General features: G+C 36.0%; 1 protein-coding gene across 5 annotated transcripts in view; it reads left to right on the forward strand.

Annotated features, from left to right (window-relative positions):
• The window catches only part of Spn (protein phosphatase 1 regulatory subunit spinophilin), a 241724-nt gene that overhangs the window by 33973 nt on the left and 188819 nt on the right, over window positions 1-18932 (forward strand). The gene's annotated exons all lie outside the window — the stretch shown is intronic.

Consider the following 18932-nt stretch of genomic DNA (forward strand, 5'->3'; position numbering starts at 1 on the left):
TTGTTTTAAGTTAAAAGTGCACGGATTCGACAACTATGAATTTTATAATAGACGTAATAATAATTTGTATCTAAAACTGTACTAAAATGTTTGCAGTTTTTGACAAATTCGTCATAAAATAGTGAAGCTTGCTACAAATGAATCCGCAATGCAAGATGAATTTAAACAGTAGGCCATTACTACTCACTCAATTTTGCCAACCGTAGGGGAAGATGGGGTTAGATGCAACACCTTCGATGCAACACCTTTGATGCTTCTATTTTTATGTTTTTATTTTCAAAGTTACGCAATGTATTCCAATGAATAATTAAAGTATACATTATTATGAATAAACTAGTTAATTTATAGAAAATAAATACATATACGTATGTTTATATAAAAATGGAGAATCGTTGCAACCTGCGACAGCGGGATTACTTGCAGCACCTCTGGGGGCACCTCTACTATAATTATAGTATTTGTATTATAATTTAGGTCCGCGTATTATGTAGAATGTTAAAAAGTTACCTATAGTACGCCCAAAATACTGCAATATCGGAAAAAATTATCTTTATCTTAAATATTTAATATCAACATTATAAATTGGTGCAAAGTACTATAATTTCTTAATACAAAAAAAATGGCGAGTTGAGAATAAATGTTCAAAAAAGATTAAAAAATCCTTGACTTTGATTTAGAATCTGATTGATGATTTAGAATTTCCGAAGATCGGAAGAGGTACTAAATAAAAAAGGGCCTCAAAATTTCTGAAATTATCCGTTATTTTTTTGTAAGAAACAAAAAACGTATACATTTTCAACAGAATTTGATGACAACGCGGGTAGGTACTATAATTTTTGCCGAAATACTATAATTTCTTGGACCGCGTACTATAATTCGGTAACCAAAAGATGGGAACACTACTTTACCTTTTATCAAATTCACTAGTAGTAGGCTCCGTCAAGTAGTGAAAGTATTCTTCATTGTCGTTGGGTAAATAATATTTCTTATCGCCACCTACGTACCTACTCTTCAATTCCTAGCTAAGCGGTTAAATTCTCCCCAGAGTCTTGCGAGTATCGGGAAGTCATGGATATTTTTAATCTGTCCTTCCGTATCCGCCTCCCTTTCTTGGGAAATCGTGCTTTTCCGCGCTCGTTTATTGCCGTTATTGGATACTTGTGCCATATTTATGTTGTGTGCGCGGTTTTATCGAGGGAGCTAAACGTGGCGTAATAACTAGGCAACACTATGAAAGTGTTTTTGAAAGCACAAGTAAATATAATGCCGGGTCCACACTGGCAACATGTCGCCGGCAACCTCGTTAAATTTTACGATAAGTATGATAATTATAGTAAAATTTCTTAAGCAATTATGATAATTATCGTAAAATTTAACGAGGTTGCCGGCGACATGTTGCCAGTGTGGACCCGGCATAAGGTTCGCCATGATACTTACCTACTTGGCTTCTGTCCGCTAAATCGTTAATAATTGAATCAACGACTTATCAAGCTCTCTTATTTATTATTTTTTTCATAAAAAATATAAGTACTTAATTATAATCAATTATAGTCAATTAATTGCTTTAAATTTTAATTAATTCTGTAGATTTGTATTGAAATTGGTCAACGTGTCTTTTATGACGATTCGTGTTTAACTATTTGCTCACCCCATTCAGCGGCGGCCCTATATAAATCACATTGCAACATTGATACTTAGGCAGGTACATAGGTATATGCATATTTTTACCAGCTAAATGAATATTTACACATTTTTTTTTCACGTGACAACAATCTCGGTTACACTCCATTACCTCCAATCAGCAGTATGTCAATAACTTAAACCGTATAAGGTAAGAAACAAATGATCACTTGTGTTTTTAATTGAATATGTAGGGGCTTACATATTTTGTGAGCTGGTTAGCATGAGATTATAATATAATCATCGGCTGGCTGTCTGGTTGTTATATTAAATCTATAAATTTATCATTTAAGTTGAGAAGCCGAAAATCCTTTTCGGGCTATTGCGAACCTTGATTACGCCTGTTAAAATATGTCGCACTGAAATAAACTAATACAAGAACATAAATTAGCTTAGGAAACGGGTACTGAGATACAATAATCGGTTGTACCTACAATTTATACGACTTTTTAATATAAAGGTGTGTACTGTACTATTATTTATTGTAAACATTGTTACGTACCTATTTATTCCATTATAATGTATTATAGAAAAACAGATACCCATTCATATTTTCATACACGTTACTTTGTAGTGAATGAAATACTATTTTTAATCGCTTCGTAATATTAAAATATTACTAACCACGCGATACTTAACTGTGGTCGAATAATTCATAAAATATATTGGTTTAAATATTCTATTTTTAAATGCATATACCTAACCGCAGAATGCTTGTAAATTGTAATGAAAACTATATCTTCGTAATTCGATTTTCATTCATTTTTTTAGTGAAAAAAGAGGATCCTTTAAATGAGGTATTGAGGATTGAACTAATATAAATGCATCTGTGACCAAGCTGAAATCATCTTTAAAGTTAAATATGCGTTTGTAAATTCGATACGACTTTTTTTAATATTCTGTAAATTATGTATTAATTATTGTTCTCAAATGATCTATTTGATATTCCAGCCCTTTTAAATATTATAAGTTTGACGATATCTCTGGGCTTCGTTCCATTTTATGTTATTTTCGCGTTATGCCAAACATGTACCTTCCCATACCATGTTGCGTTCCGTGACTATTAGTATAATCTATAGTACCTAATGAATATATTATTATGGTGTTTATCATATACTTACATATCACGTTTTTAACACCACAGCTCACGAAGCCCATTGACAATGAAATATCATTGGTGGCAGTGAAAAAATCGTAGAAGCACCCAGGCTTTTTGATAAAAGCTCATAAATATATTGTGATCTCACCATGAATTGACCCAGTACTTCCTGAATGAGACGTCTGTGCTTTACGCATTGAACTATGAGGGTTGCCGAGGGGCTTAGTATTGTCACAAGCGATATTGTTAGGTATATAGAGCTTCGTGTGAACACTAAACCTAACTGTCGTTAAACGAAAATAAATGTTCATGAAAAGCTGTCTGTATGCTGTGGGTCTATTCTATACTTATCGAACACTAAATTGATAAATAGTATCAAACTTAGGGTAGGTTTGTATCAAAATATTAGCACTTATTGTAACAATTACACGAAGCTGGTTTTTATTGTTGCAATAAGTGCGATATTTTAACAGCACCTATCTTGCTGCTGTTAAAATATCGCACTTATTGCAACAATAAAAACCGGCTTCGTGTAATTGTTACAATAAGTGCTAATATTTTGATACAAACCTACCCTAAGTTTGATAATATTTATCACTTTAGCGATCGATAAGCATAGAATAGACCCACTGAAACATAACTCTGATTGATCCACAGTTATATCGCAAATAATATATTTTTAATATTCAATACCGTAAATAGATTTTTTTAAATTTCGTATATGGAATTTATAAAATACATTTTAAATTCCTTTCAACGATTGACCGCTGAGCAAGAGAAAATAAAATGTACAGTTTCTTATCTCGAGATTAAATTCCGCCAAACGAGGCTGAAGATCACCTTTAATCTGTCGGTCAGGTTAAACAATGGACATTACTTGTCTTTATTGCAAGTGTACATTATGTACCTAGAGCTTAAATAATAAATAAGCAACCATTCAAACTCTTAGTATAGTCTTATTCAATATTACCGGGCGTTCTAAATGCTGTAATTTAATACATTTTGTACCTGTATAAATACGAAAATACGATGAACTTAAAACTCTCAGTATTATTGAATGTTAATATACACGTAGTTGTTCGTGAAACGGTGGGTATGGTAAGGCGGTAATATCGTTGTCATGTATAATTCGATAGCAGTTTGGTAGTCTTGTAATTTGATGCAATTCCCCTGGCCTTCTAACCCCTACGACTCCGGTGTAGGCACTAAAACTTAAAATAACGACCTCCATATTATATTATTGACGCTGCACAGAATAGATTAATAAGATATAAGTAAACGTGAAAGCCAGTCGCCTTGGACCAAGGTTTTGAAGCCAGATTCGGTTCATTACTTTACGAAAGTCAAGCCATAAAAACAAGAAATACAATCGCGCAGGAGTCTCCTCGAATATTACCAATATTGAACGCGCGTTTCGTTTACGCGGTAATTCATATTATGATTCAGACGTAAGTATTGAGCATTTATAATATTATTATAAACGTGTATAAGTTTATGCCATATTTTTCCACACTCGAGAATTAAGCCTTGTTACAGCCTCGCTCAGATTTTCACTATTTTTGTGTTCCCTGTAATGATGAAACTCTCTTGCATTGATGTATTGAAAGCGAGTGAATCTTGATAGAAATGATAAATGCCAAAGTGACAATCAATGTTTAAGTTGCCTGTGTGTATATATCTGAAATAGGAAATGGATGCCGGGAAATGCGAGTGTTCCGCTGTGGAAGCAACGAGGCGCGGTGAGTTGATAGGCGAGGAATAAGCGTTAGACACGTGTGGTAACCATACGCTGCTATTTCATATCGCCGACAGCTAGATGTTGGAGAACTGTTAGTAGGTATCCCACACGCTTACCTTATTGCGCTTCGTTACTTCCTCCTCGGGTCCCCCACACTTTCCTGCATCTATTCCCCTTCCTCCCCAACTTTGAGACATTGCGACCTATAGCACTCACAAATGTATGTCGTGGCCGGTTGCGGTGAGGCGAGGATCTTCAATAATTACAACGGGTGAGATACCTACTTCCGTACATATATTATATAGTCTAAGTTCCATACCCTTTTCACATTAAAGCTTTGTTCCCAATTATTAATACTGCATATTTTTTATAGCTATTTGCCTCTTTACAGCATCTGTGTGTTTTTTAACGTATATCTACCTACTAAACTAAACAATACCTATTATCGAGTTCGATCTTTAATCTATCTATAATGCACACCTCTTTGTTTTACAGAGATAAATGCATTTAGCCAATCAATGCCCTAACAATTTAAATGAACTTTGCAGATTGCACACGCAAAATTATTTATAGAAAATTGAAAGTATCCTTTGAATGAATTTATTGACGTTTTTAGACTGTAGAAGTGTGTGTGTGTGGAATGGTGGTTGTTTTGTGGGGGGTTATATGTGGGTAAATGGGTGGATCGGTGGTGATGTGTAAGCGTCAAAACATTGTATAATATCCAAGTACATAGTTGAAATACCACGTGGTTTTCTTTCCGGGAACACGACATATTACGACACTTATTAAATAAGTATATTTCGGTTATTATATTTAGTATATAATATTAAAGAATGTTACCGTCACGGCGTCCGAGGCTAGAGCGTGTTTCTTTGGTGACGTTGAAATTATTCGGCTTATCTCCGTGAGGATGACGATTTTATTTTTTTCTCTGCGCTGATGGAGACCTACATCTAAAATCATACAGCATCCGCTTTCAGTTTTAACTCTTGCATCTTAATTTAACGATATAAAACCTCATTGGCTACACACCGCATAATACCAATAGATCGACCAATGAATGGTGTCAACCAAAAACTATGGCTCTAGGCTTCAAACGAATTTGGCTAAAAGTCTTTCCTATGTGGGAAATTAGTGGGCTAGGACTTCTTATTTCGACGCACATCATGCAACATACTATTGAGATAGATAGAAGATAGACAACGTTGCGCGAGCCCTTTCTGGGATATTTTTGATGTTCAATTCAAACTAAAAGCGCCTACTATTAACGTACCTACATACACACGTAACAATTGGATATTGTTAGCGATCACGCATGCAAACATCCCAGAAACAGAAAAAACAATTATTTAGGTAATTGGAATATTACTTCTTCTTTGTCAGGACAGGACCTCATGACTAAGGATCGTGACACGAATGATTTGGCTGTTTAAACAACCCCCTTCTCAACAGGTCGGCCCTTCTCCTCTCGACACCTTAGACAAGTAGCGGTCATTGCAAGATTCATGGCCTTCATAAATAATTGGTGTAACTATCTGGGGCATCCATTGCTTGCTTTAATATTCCGATGCGGCACGTCCAAAAGATAAAACGTCGCGGACGACACAAACGGTCACTAATCACATTTCGTAATGGTTAACACCCTTAGTTGCACTCAAAGTGCGGAGTGTCTTGGTATGGAAATGTACCTGGAAGAGTGCGGTATTCCGCGGTTGAATTGACGAGAAGCTATAAGTAAGTAGTAGGCGAGTTAAATGTGGAAGTTTGTGGCACCTGTTAGATTTTGATAACCACCCCCTCTCCCGCCGCTTTAAAAATTAATAAAAAAAAATTAACCCCAATCATTTTTCTTAGTGCGCGCCTGTCTGTGATAATACTTTTTGCCTATTAAACATAACCTTTAATTATGTTTTACATTTTTACCACCGTTATTTCGAGTAGGTAGAGGTTTATTATCATCGTAATGCCTAATATTATTTTTGACATTTCCCGTTCTCATGGCAAGATTTAAATTGTATTAACTATGAATGCGACAGAATAATACAGCGTCGTGCTGTGGGTGCCTCCGACAGTAAGTAATTATGAGAGGTGTACAGAACTTTGGACCTTTAAAGGTTAATTCTCATATAATTGAAAGTGGTTATATAAAGCAGTAGTAAATTGTTTGTATAACACCTTCGCTCACTTCATTTGAAGCTAATTAATATGCAGAAACCACCACTGAGTAATATCTATCCAGACGAGACGAAATTACATGTGATGTGGCCCAGTGATAGGCAACCCGGTGGCAGTGTATATCCGACGCTTTTTATTACCAACCTTGTATAAACAACTTCACTGGGGAATTTGGGATTGATATCTATTTTATATTGACAATTTAACGACTAGTTTAATTTTAACTGATTTAAAAAAAATGACTAGCCTAACCTAATCTAACCGTTCAGCGATGTTAGTGCAGGATCCCATAGACTTTTCGTATACATAATATGCGGAATTTTTTTTTATTGAAGTTTTAATTTTTTTTCTTATAATCCACCAAAAATTGTTCCGAGTTCTTCAATAAAACCAAGACCGAATCAGGTAATTCGATCGAACATCGAATGTAATTCTAACTGCCATACATTATCATGTAGTCATAAGAAATCGGCTTTGACATCTATATCATTGTGCAAATCTGTAAGTAGTGTTTGTAAAAACTGTGATCATGATACTTAAAGCTAAAGACTTGTTTCTTTTTTTAATAAAGTGCACTTAGCGTGGTTAGTGATTATCGTTATTTCATTTATTCACCTACCTATATGTGCAACCTACACTGTTTCTGGATTGACATTATACTAAAACTAATGTCATATGTATATATATATTATATATATGGTAAAGAAGCCAATCTGGGTAATTCTATACAAAAATATTACTAAATAAAATAATTTAAACCAAGGAGGATCCTAAGAATCGATAATTTTGAACACATTGCACTACCCGCTATTTTTATTTTTTCAAATGGAACGAACCGTTCTACGACCATGCCGATGGCAACTGTACAATGTACAATTATTGCATTTTCAATCAATCCCTGATTCGGTCTTGGTTTTATTGAAGACCACAGAACAATTTTTGGTGGGTTATAAGAAAAAAAAATTAAGACCTCAATAAAAAAAAATTGACCACTAATATCGCCTGGCAACATCGACATTATATATCTTTGTGACCCCTAAAACCTATTCCAATTGTCAGAATGCGTTCCGCATATTATGTATACGAAAAGTCTATGGGATCCTGCAATATGTGGAAGAAGTATTATTTTCATCTGTCAATCACATTGATGTGCAATTTGTTTTGAGTATAGGTACGTCATTATTATTATTTTAAGTCGTAAGGTAGGCGTTAACTGATTACTTGATTACTAAAACAGATGATTGAAAACTTGCGATAATCCGCATATATTCGGATTCAAACAATCACGTAGGTAGGTATACAAATTCGACCTTCCGATCCTAATGAAGACTTTCTATTTTGTATTTAAAAAAATACCAAACAGAGGTCATATTAAGTATTATATTATAATAGTCGATCGTTACTATTATAATAGTATTGTGCATGTGACGTCAAAGTCATGGCTAATACTATGTCTTGTGCTTGTCACATTAATTTCATTTGCAAAGCTGTGATCGTTTTAATAAATATCGTATTAATAACATCTGTTTGGCACGGCGCCGTTGCCCAGTGGACAAGTGGCCAGGTGCAAAACAAAATGACCCGGGCGCGAATCAGCTTTGACACGTACAAGAATAATATTACAATGTGTTATTTGGTTTGAAATGACCTAGAAATATTGTATTTTTGTATGTGCAGTAGTAGTGTTCTCCTATATTTTTAACAAACCGGCTAAAATCCGCTTAAACAAACTTTCGATTATAACAAATCATTTTGAAAAGACTAGATCACAATTCCATAAGAACTGTGTAATTTTTGTTCGTTTATAGTAAACCTGATTATTGTGAACTTTTAAAAGTGAATGTTACGGTTATAACCAGTATATGAATAGGTTTACTTTGATGTCAACCTTATATTATAGACATTTTGGGTAACATCATAGATTCTGTGGGTGCTAATCAAGCTATTGATGAGAACGGAGAATATGAAAATAATGAAATTGAGAAACAAATTCATAACAGCTCCAGTGTCCACTGTGTCGACTGTATCGTAACTAGAGTTGGGTATTTCCCGAGAAAATCTTAATCTCGAGATTCGGGATTTCCCGAAATGATGAAATTTTGAATTCTCGAGATTCGGGATTTCCAGAAATGAATTCTCGAGATATCGGGAAATTTAAAAAAAAACTGTAAAAATCCTAAAATTAGTGTAAAAACAGACAAATACCAAAAAAATATGATTTTTTTAAATTTATGTAAGAAGACATAGAAGTAGGAAAACAAAAATAATTCAAAACATTACTTATTAAATTTGAATTTAAAAAAACACAGACTGTCAATCGCTGCGTTTGACAATCAATCGCGTACGCTTTTGAGACACAAAATTCCCTGATATTGCAAAAATTGCGCTCATTTTGAGTCGACGTTGGCTTAATTGTGTTTAATGCCCCGATCAGTCTTTGAACGTTTTGTGTTTTCTGTCCACTTTTTTCATATAGAAAATCGTTTTTTCATTTAAATATTTGATAATAAAGAAATCCCGAATCCCGAGAAAAGATTCTCGAGATCCGGAATTTCCCGAAATGTTAAAAATTTCAATTCTCAGGATTCGGGATGGAAAATCTCGAAAATTTCTCGAGAATTCCCGTCGGGAAATTCCCGAAACCCAACTCTAATCGTAACAGTGCGTAGTGTTCAATCGCGGAATACTCCACATAACGTTTTTAGAAATTATATGTATCAATAAAATATTGTTTTAGCTAACATTTGTTTAGTTTTAGTAGACAGCATATTCTCATCTTCGATTTGTACCTACCTCATATAGTACATATGTCATGGTTTAAATTAAATATTTCGACAAATTTTGAAGTTCTATTTTTGCTCTAACGAAATAACATTTTTGTGACAATATTAATGTCCTTGTAGCATGTTCAGAGGTTGTCTCACGGCTTATTTGGTTTTTCCTGAGGGATGGTTGGGGGCGCTTCTCCCCAAAAAAACTACATCAAAATAGATTGACTCAATCAATCGAGTAAGTAAATGATTTTACTAAGTTTGTCTGTCCATACTAGGGAATCCAATCCCGAGCCAAAATTCTGATCCCGGGATTGGCATTTTTTTCCATTGTTAATATAAAATTTTTATATTTACAAATAACATTGATAAAATCTGTCAAAAATAAATCTAGTATAATTTATACTATTTAAGACATTTATTGTTAATATTTTATACGTTCAATCTTGGAAATACACAAGTTTAATGGAGTGAATAATATTGTAATATAAATAATAATGTGAATTTAATATGAGATTGCTGTTTCTGATAGTAAAGACATAATGAATGGATTAGCGAGATTTAAAATAGTAAAGCAAATAATCATGGCGTACTTATGGCCTTTTCGCATCATAAATCTAATTAGTCAGCCAAATATGAAACTGCCGTAAAACGTATGATATCATGGTAGAATTACTTTGTTAAAAGTGCGAAGCATTGTTTTTTATTGTTTTATTATCTTTCTCATTTTTAATAATTCATGTGAAAAAATAAAATGAATCGGCAACCTACACATGGGTATAAATCAAACTTCATTCAAACTCAGTTTATTTCTAATGTAGATATTTTTTATTAAAAGTATTTTTTCTGTTTTACCTACACATGGGTATAAATCAAACTTCATTCAAACTCAGTTTATTTCTAATGTAGATATTTTTTATTAAAAGTATTTTTTCTGTTTTACCTACACATGGGTATAAATCAAACTTCATTCAAACTCAGTTTATTTCTAATGTAGATATTTTTTATTAAAAGTATTTTTTCTGTTTTATTTTCGCTTTTATTTTATTTTACATAAAAATTGATAAAAAAATCAATCCCGAAATCCCGGGATTATGTTTATCAATCCCGGCATTCATAGCTATCGAAAATAGCTCGGGATCCCGGGATTGGAATCCCTAGTCCATATACGTTTAGTTACCAAATTACTCGACACTCAACTAAAACACTAGCATAGTTGGAACTAGACTTTGGCCAGATTTACTAAATCGTGACCAATAGATATTCTGTCATAATATTATTTATATTATTACACAATACTCTTTAAATACAAAATATGCATATAGTTACCTGCTCGTGTAACAATAGCCACAGGTTACGGTCACAAATAATCCGTACAAAAAACGTACACATCATCAATTATTTTCATGATATTTTAATAATAGCATATGCCAACGTTTCGTTATTATTATGCGATCATGTCTGTAGGTACGCTTCTCAAATCGCAAAATTATTTTGTCATTAGGATCGGACCGAACGGCGCGCCGGGCTCAGTTTTACAAGTTGGAATCATTATGTGAGAGCCGCTTTTGCAGGGGAATATTAATTTAATACTAATTCTTATTAATATCCTTTTACGAAGTTGCTAAATTCGAAGTCACTGTACGTATGCGTAGAGATCGTACCACCTGGGTATTCCGGCCATTCTCACTTCCGCGTAAACCTGAGACATTTTTTTTGACCATGTCAGATCCTAATTATATCACATAGGCCTCCACCGAGCGGAGGTTATGTATTAATAGATTTTGTTTTTACGAGAAATGGATGTTAGCCACTTGCTCAACCTATTAAGTCCATACTCTGACATACACAAATTGAAAAACAATATGTGTAGGTACTTGCCAGACCCAGGATACCACGACGTTATAGGCCGACGCTTAAGCCGCGCGGCCATCGTGGGGTGAGGTGGGAGAGACATATTAATATATAAATCAATAAATTATAGCGTGCAGTTAAAAATCTTTCTGGACATTATAAACAGTTTCTACTGTATTACATTATAATTAATTGATTAGGATTTACGGTGCGTGCAACCACTAACCACAGCCACGACGCGATCTGCATTTCCTATACGGTATGTATAGGATGTCCGCACACGCTGCGTAGTTGGCATCTGCTAGAAGTCATTCACTACGAAATTCAAATTGCCCACAGCTATTCGTCGCTACTGGTGACCGCTCTACGCAGCCTATTACTTTAAAGCGCCTCGTCGGGTGCCCGGAGGATGCGCTTCCTCATGTCCAGACATTGAACTTAATGACCCCATCAGGCCACGCTCGCCCTGCACCATACCCGGTGTTAGTCGGACGTATCACGAGACCCTGCGTGTATCAGTATTTTTTATTTATAACGGAATGTGTCGGGAGCAATTACCCAACACTCAGATCGCCGTGCACCACTTTAAGTTAATTGTGCCTACTTATGGGATAGTGAAGGACAGTAAATAACATAAATTAGTACAAAACTACCACGGGCAGACAGTCCGCGCTTTAATTATGTACCTGGCTTGCGGCTAAACCCACCGGGGTTTGTCAACCTCGAGTCGTTGCAACCGGCCGCACCCACACTTGTTCGTGTGGCCTCGTTGTCAGTCGTTTATCCTCATTGATGTGTCTCGTGACCTCTTCAGAAGATACTGCCTAAGATTATTATTTTCCGCACTCCACAGTCATCCAAGGGAACACAGTTTTGATATGATTGGTTGTTACTTACGTGTTAGCCCTTTCGTTCAACCCATTGATCGAAGTGGCAACACATGAATCTAACCCCCGTTTCAGACGGGACACCGGTGTCGCGCTCGTATATAATAAGGAGGCCTTTGTATTCGAATAAATGGACCTTTGTATTATGCTTATGAACGCCCAGAGCTAATGAGTCAACGCCTAATTTCGCGATATAAATTAGAACATAAAACTGGCTACTGTCATAAAAACATGTGTATCGGCGGCTTGAGTATGTAGCGGCCGACGGAAAAGTGTACCATACACGCTTTGACTCATTAGCTCTGGAGTGTTCGTAAACATAATACAAAGTCCCCTTTATTCGAATACAAAGGCCTCCTTATTATATACGAGCGCGACACCGATGTCCCGTCCGAAACCGGGTAACCCACCAGCGGGATTCGAACCCGGGAACCATAGGACAACAGATGAGTAATTTAGTATCTAAGCTTACGTGTTAAAGTATATATGTGTGTACATGCTATAGTTTCTAAACCACAACCAGTATTAACTACATGAAACGGAGTCTACTTTGCTGTTTTTGAAGGTGATTTAGTAAGGTGATACGACCAGACACCTTCAATTTATTAGAAATAGCATTTCTTGTCTATTCACTTTTGCATTGACTTTATTTTGATTGAAAGTTTGCAATCGATTATTTCTAGTTAATTCAAGATATATACATAGTTGAATATATTATGTATGCCAGTTTTATAATTCGCTTTATTAAAAAAAAAGACTGATGCTATAACCATAACCTAGGTGAGGTATTTTGAAACTACAATAATATTTGAATTGATATTGCCAGTTGTGATCATTTTTTTACCCATTTCAGTATATTCCAATATATTATGAACCATAATAGAATTTCATTTACAATAATACAATGAATCTTGCACATTGACCAAAAATAGGATGTTGTATGTTGATCGATATTTCGTCGTTTCTTGAGAAATTATGAATGAAAATCTCGAAAATTCATTCTTTTTTTTAGGCGATATGATACCGAGTCGCAGTCAAGGCCTCGGTAAAATCATTTAAAAAAAAAGCGCGCGATGTAGAACCATACTTAGGCGAGTAAGTCCCTAAGATACGCGCCTATCTTTAAGAGGCCAATATCGGCAGAGTGCATCGCATCCAGTATCCATATATAATAATACGTCATATTATAGCAGGTAGTATATCTACGGATCTACGGAAAAAAGACTGTGGCCCAGAACGAAACCATTTAACATACGGCCAAGACGCTAAGTCAAATTAAATTAGCAACTCAGGATGGTGTTTTAAGTGTTTTTCTCACCAGAATCTAACGGTATGGCATATAAATGGCGTATTTATAAGTCGCTGCCTTAATTATCTATGAGTTATTCCATTATATAAGTTATGGGGAGGTTTTCCTCCAACGAATCTAGAACTAAAAACAGCCTGTTTATCCAGTTTCTACATATAAACTTTCATGGAGATTTTGACCTCCGCTGCAGTTTTGCGTAAATTTGACTATTTTCATCGCATATATCCACATAATTAGGTATGTCCGACATGTGGTAAGGGAGATAACATTAAGCTATTCGGGAAACTATCAAATGTCTGTTTAAAAATTACAGTCACCCAACATCTTTATCTTTGCTGGCTATGTGAAAGCGGCTTTCGAACGGCAACCTGCCGCACGGCGTGTTGTCAATAAAACCCAATTTAGAAATGTGATTTACAGGAAGGTGACACGATTAATCGCGTTTTGTGACTAGGCACCTACATCTCGCCATGGTGGACCAAACCATTAACCCTCATATACCAAATGTATCGTGAATAAAATACATAACTTGGAAAAGCTTTGGAAAATGCTTATTATATACATTGATTTAATTATGTATGTTCGAAATTCATACGGCCCAAGTTTTTTTAATGGTTCTCTTTGAATTGTGGATTTTAATCTCTCTCCTTATTTAGATTGGCCACGGTATCGATCAGTTTGAAAAAGACCTTTTAATAGGTACCTAATAATACATTATAATATGTATTATAGCTCCACCCACGAGATACCGAAACAGTGATGACCCTATTGATAATCCTTTGCATTTATTGCATGGTGGTTTGACTTTAAAGTGATGAGAAGATAGATAGGTGGAACATGCAGCCTCTCGTTGACAAGTTGACCAAGACTAATTGATGGTTAACTCGATAAAGACCATGGCCAGAACAAAAACTAACCATAACTGCAACTGAGAAAGTAGGTATTCGGCACGCGTATAATCTCCGCAATATACGTTGCAGTAAGATGGAAGTCATATTATGAATCGTCGACTAAATATTAGTTTAGTTTATGTGCTCAGGGCAAAACTGGAAATACGTGTCGCTGAAATAAATAGTTTGTTATGCGAAATATGAAGTTACCCGTCAATATTTTTTAGTTAATTTAGTAGAAAATAACGTTAACTATGGAATGTTTAAATTTGGTAGCCGTACTGAGAATCGATATAATGGTATAACAGTTCATTGGTAAGAGGTTATATTGCGCGGCAATCGCAAAGAAACCGGCTTCATATAGCAGGACATATTCTCTCTTTTTAGATTATTATAATATAGGTACTTACCTATATTTCCCTTTCGCCGAATACCTACTCACGATCGTTGTTATAATATGCACCCCTTCGATACATTTTAGAGGAATTCAGCCAATATTCAGATTGAAGTACGTACCTAACTTACCTTCAAATTCACCCCAGAAATGTAAATATTTTTAATTTGATTTTTTGTATCTTGTTTATTAATAATTCGGTTCGTGCCTGAAGGGTTAACAGCCGGCGAGTTCTGAATGTTCTGATCCCCGGCTAAGCCCGCTTAAGTCCCCTTCGGCCGCGGATCGATTGCCAAACTGGGGCGCGGGGTTTACGCCGGCAATCCCTTTTGACTGACAATTTTGCCTCTTCGAAACTTTTAAAAGAATACCCACTCGATGTTGTTTATTTCTGCTTATTATCGAGAGGGATCAGTGTTCCACGGGAAGTCGAAAGCTCTTCTGCGTGATAATGATAAAAATTAGTGATGTAACTTGGATGTAACATTTTACACAGTGTAGATGTCGATATAGATAGCTTTAGTCACCGAGATGTGAGCGTTTAATTTATTTTCAGTATTTATTAAATAACAATATCTACTTATGTAGTATAGAAAGATAAGTTAAAAAGCGGCCCGTTTTTCGCTCAGGCCTCTCTAGTATTATTGAATCATTCACGTTTCACTTGATGTCCTTTTGAATTGGAGGAAACCGCTCACGATTATTATTAAACGAACTGAAATAAACAATACACGTGTTTTATTTGATTTGATATTGTATCTACTAGGTAATTAATCATTCGTTACTTTTCATATTATGTATGATTTCGCCAAGATGCGTGGGAGTGATCACTTGCGAGAGAGGGAGGGGGGGTAAGACTTTCTTGCTAGAAATGGCATTGATTTAATTATTCAGTGCAAGTTAAAAGCCATTATTTATACAGCTCGCGCATTTACGAGCGTACTTCCTGAGTTGTATAAAACTCCCGCCAATTCTAATGAACAAACGTTGCACATCCAAAAGGCGCGGAAAATTTATTTCCAAATTTAAAATCGTAAATTTCTGACGTAGATCCTGTCCTCGCCCACGCTGGCGAACCCCTCTCCGGTCGCATGCCGCCCGCCACCACCCGAGGGTAGGAAAGGGTGCCCGACTTGTTAAACTCAGTACACCAGCCCTTTAATTTCACTTTATAGGGTCCCCAAACTGTCACGTTTCGACCGGAACACTGCCCGGCCGGCGGGTCCGATAATTCCGGCTTGCTCGCTTGCGTAACATATCCACGTGTCCAGTATCTGTCGCGAATTAAATAATCGTTTTTAAATGAGATTTTTGGAGCAAGATACCGTAATTAAATTATGAATACTATGGCGTGGTCTATTTTTATGAATTTCTTGAAGGTGGCTTAGAGTTCAAAAAAATTACATTACTCCATAATATAGTCTTTTATCTACTATGGTGGGAGTCTGACTTACAAGAACTTGGGTGGTGAATGGTGTATATTTTATAGATGACGATAGACAGCATACAGTTTACAATAATTGAGTAGTCAAGTCACAAAATCGGCTCTGGAGATTTTTAAAACCACCTTTTTATAAATTACTTGACATTTCCTTGCGAATGGGGGATTTATCATCAGTGTTTTATGGCAGTAAATATTATGAGAAAATAATGGTTAATTATAATAAATGGTTTTCTGTGATTTTTTCCTAAGTAAAAAATTCTCCAGAGGTAGTTTTGTGACTCAATTATGCCAGACTCGGGATTCACGACTTCACAAGCGAACACGATACCATTTTTCCATCGCGGGCGGTTGTACCTACACGTGAAATAAACCCGGAATTAAGTCGTCGAAGGCTTTGAAAAAGGAAATTAGTCCACACATTGCGGGTACGCGCTACGCACTTACAAACAAATTTGGTCTTGTGTATATATTTCATATACGACATATATGACGTATATGACTCTCACTGTTGAAATTATAAGAAAATATAAAATTAATATCCGTTATTTGTAGCTCTAATTGCATATTGTAGTTATGAAAAGTTTGTAAGTAAATTATTTATTTACGTGTCAGGTTAAATATTATAATAGTTTAATCGTTCATCGTTTACTGTTGATTATTCGCCATATTGAACGTGTCCCTGAATTTAAAACAAATATAATTTACCTATATCATTTTTGTTTGTACAGCTGATCTGGGAAAATCGAAACCCTTTATGATGAGTGGCTACACCAAGCGGAACAGGGCTCTTTACATAGGGTATAATGTGTATTCATATTCTGATGCTGTACTCCGCCGTTCAAGTGAGCGCTAATTGGCTGTTAACTTCGCCACTCGGCCGAACGGAAATTGCGGCAGAACAGAAGCGGATGGGCAAAAATTAGCCAACTGCCATCGCTGACAGGTCAACCAACAGCCCTAGAGCTGCCTTCGTTTCGCCCGACTGCGATGGGCGATCGATAACCACGATAGGCGCCCGATTGACCAAGCGCTGGATGTCTCTGTTCTCACGCTGCGAACTAGTGTTGACTAATGAACCTGTTTATTTTAATATTCATTCATTGAAAGAACCTCCCACGCGAGATAATTATAGCCAAAACACTGTCTTTCTTGCTTAAATTAAATTCATTTCTGCGTGAGTATTTAACTTTGTATCCTCTCTCAAAAATAGCATAATCTATCTCTGATATAATTTTAGTATCGTTTGTATTACATTCATTTAACTCCTTTCCTGTGACGATTGAAAAATATCTATTCTAGTTTGGAGACACAGAACATTACCTATATTGGTATAGTACAGAACAAATATCAGTATTTAATTAAATCATTGTATTTGGTTTTTGAGCTGTCATATGTATTTTCAACGTTTTGAGCTCGTTGCAAAAGACATTCTCAAGAGCCAATGTAGCTAAGTGTACGAGTTATGAATGCAAACTTCAGCAAATGAAAGCGAACGTAGCGCCGAGTAAAAAAGGATGATAGTTAACTGTGTTAATTGCGTTTAGAGTTACCAAATCGGACAGTGGCTTTTTCAAACATACCCCGTCGATTCTATATGATCAGAGTTCCGATGAATTTGATGGCCTTCTCTACCAAGCGCGAAAAGTAGGTAAGTACCCCATATTCTAGCTAGACGAGTATATTGGTCTCGAAATTAAATAAAAATATAACCACAAGAAAAAATTTAAAAAAATACGAAGCCCAGCGGCTTTCTCTGAGGTTTTTGCGAATTATGTATGTTCAAAGTGATGAGGAACTGTTTTTCGGACCCTGCGATTATCTGTATTTATGGCACTCAACTCGAGCAAGTCAGCAGCTACGTCTATCTCGGACAGCAGGTGTCCATAGACGGAAGCATGCACGATGAAATTGTTCGAAGAACAAAGCTGGGATGGAGTGCTTTCGGACGTCTGAATAGTATCTTCAAGAGTGACCTACCATTATGTCTTAAGCGTAGGGTGTTCACCCAATGTGTGCTACCCGTGCTCACGTATGGCTGCGAGACGTGGACCCTCAACACGAGAGATGTCCAAAGGCTAAGAGTCACACAGCGAGGCATGGAGAGGTGTATGTTGGGCATCACGCGAAGGACCGTAAGAGAAACGAATGGGTTAGGAAGCAGACAGGAACACGCGATGTAATAGACGTTGCCAAAGAGCTGAAATGGAGATGGGCGGGGCACATTGCTCGCTGAAAGGACGGCCGCTGGACAAATGCCGTCATCCAGTGGTACTTAAGAGGCATGAAACGGCCACAGGGCCGCCCTAAAAGCCGCTGGATTGGCGAACTGGTAAAGTTCGGCGGAAATACGTGGCAGCGAACGACACAGGACCGAGAGAGTTAGCAAAAGCTTGGGGAGGCCTTCATCCAGCAGTGGATTGACCCCGGCTGATAATGATGCATGTTCAATAAAGAATATTACATTATCAAATCTTGTGAATTATTCGTTAAATTAAAAAATAGTTTATTACATTCTATATTGATGTAATCGTCCTGGGCCTATTTACGTGTGTACCCAGTAACCTTATAACCAGTACCCAGTATCTAATCTAATGCATTAACATTAACCTACTACGTTAATCCAAAAACTATAAACTCTATTTTTACACTCATATGTAATTGTATTACATATATTATATGACTATTGAC

Source organism: Rhyacophila brunnea, unplaced genomic scaffold (assembly GCF_057557595.1).
Source record: "Rhyacophila brunnea isolate RB1 unplaced genomic scaffold, BYU_Rbru_1.0 scaffold_9, whole genome shotgun sequence".
NCBI classification, from domain to species: Eukaryota; Metazoa; Arthropoda; class Insecta; order Trichoptera; family Rhyacophilidae; genus Rhyacophila; species Rhyacophila brunnea.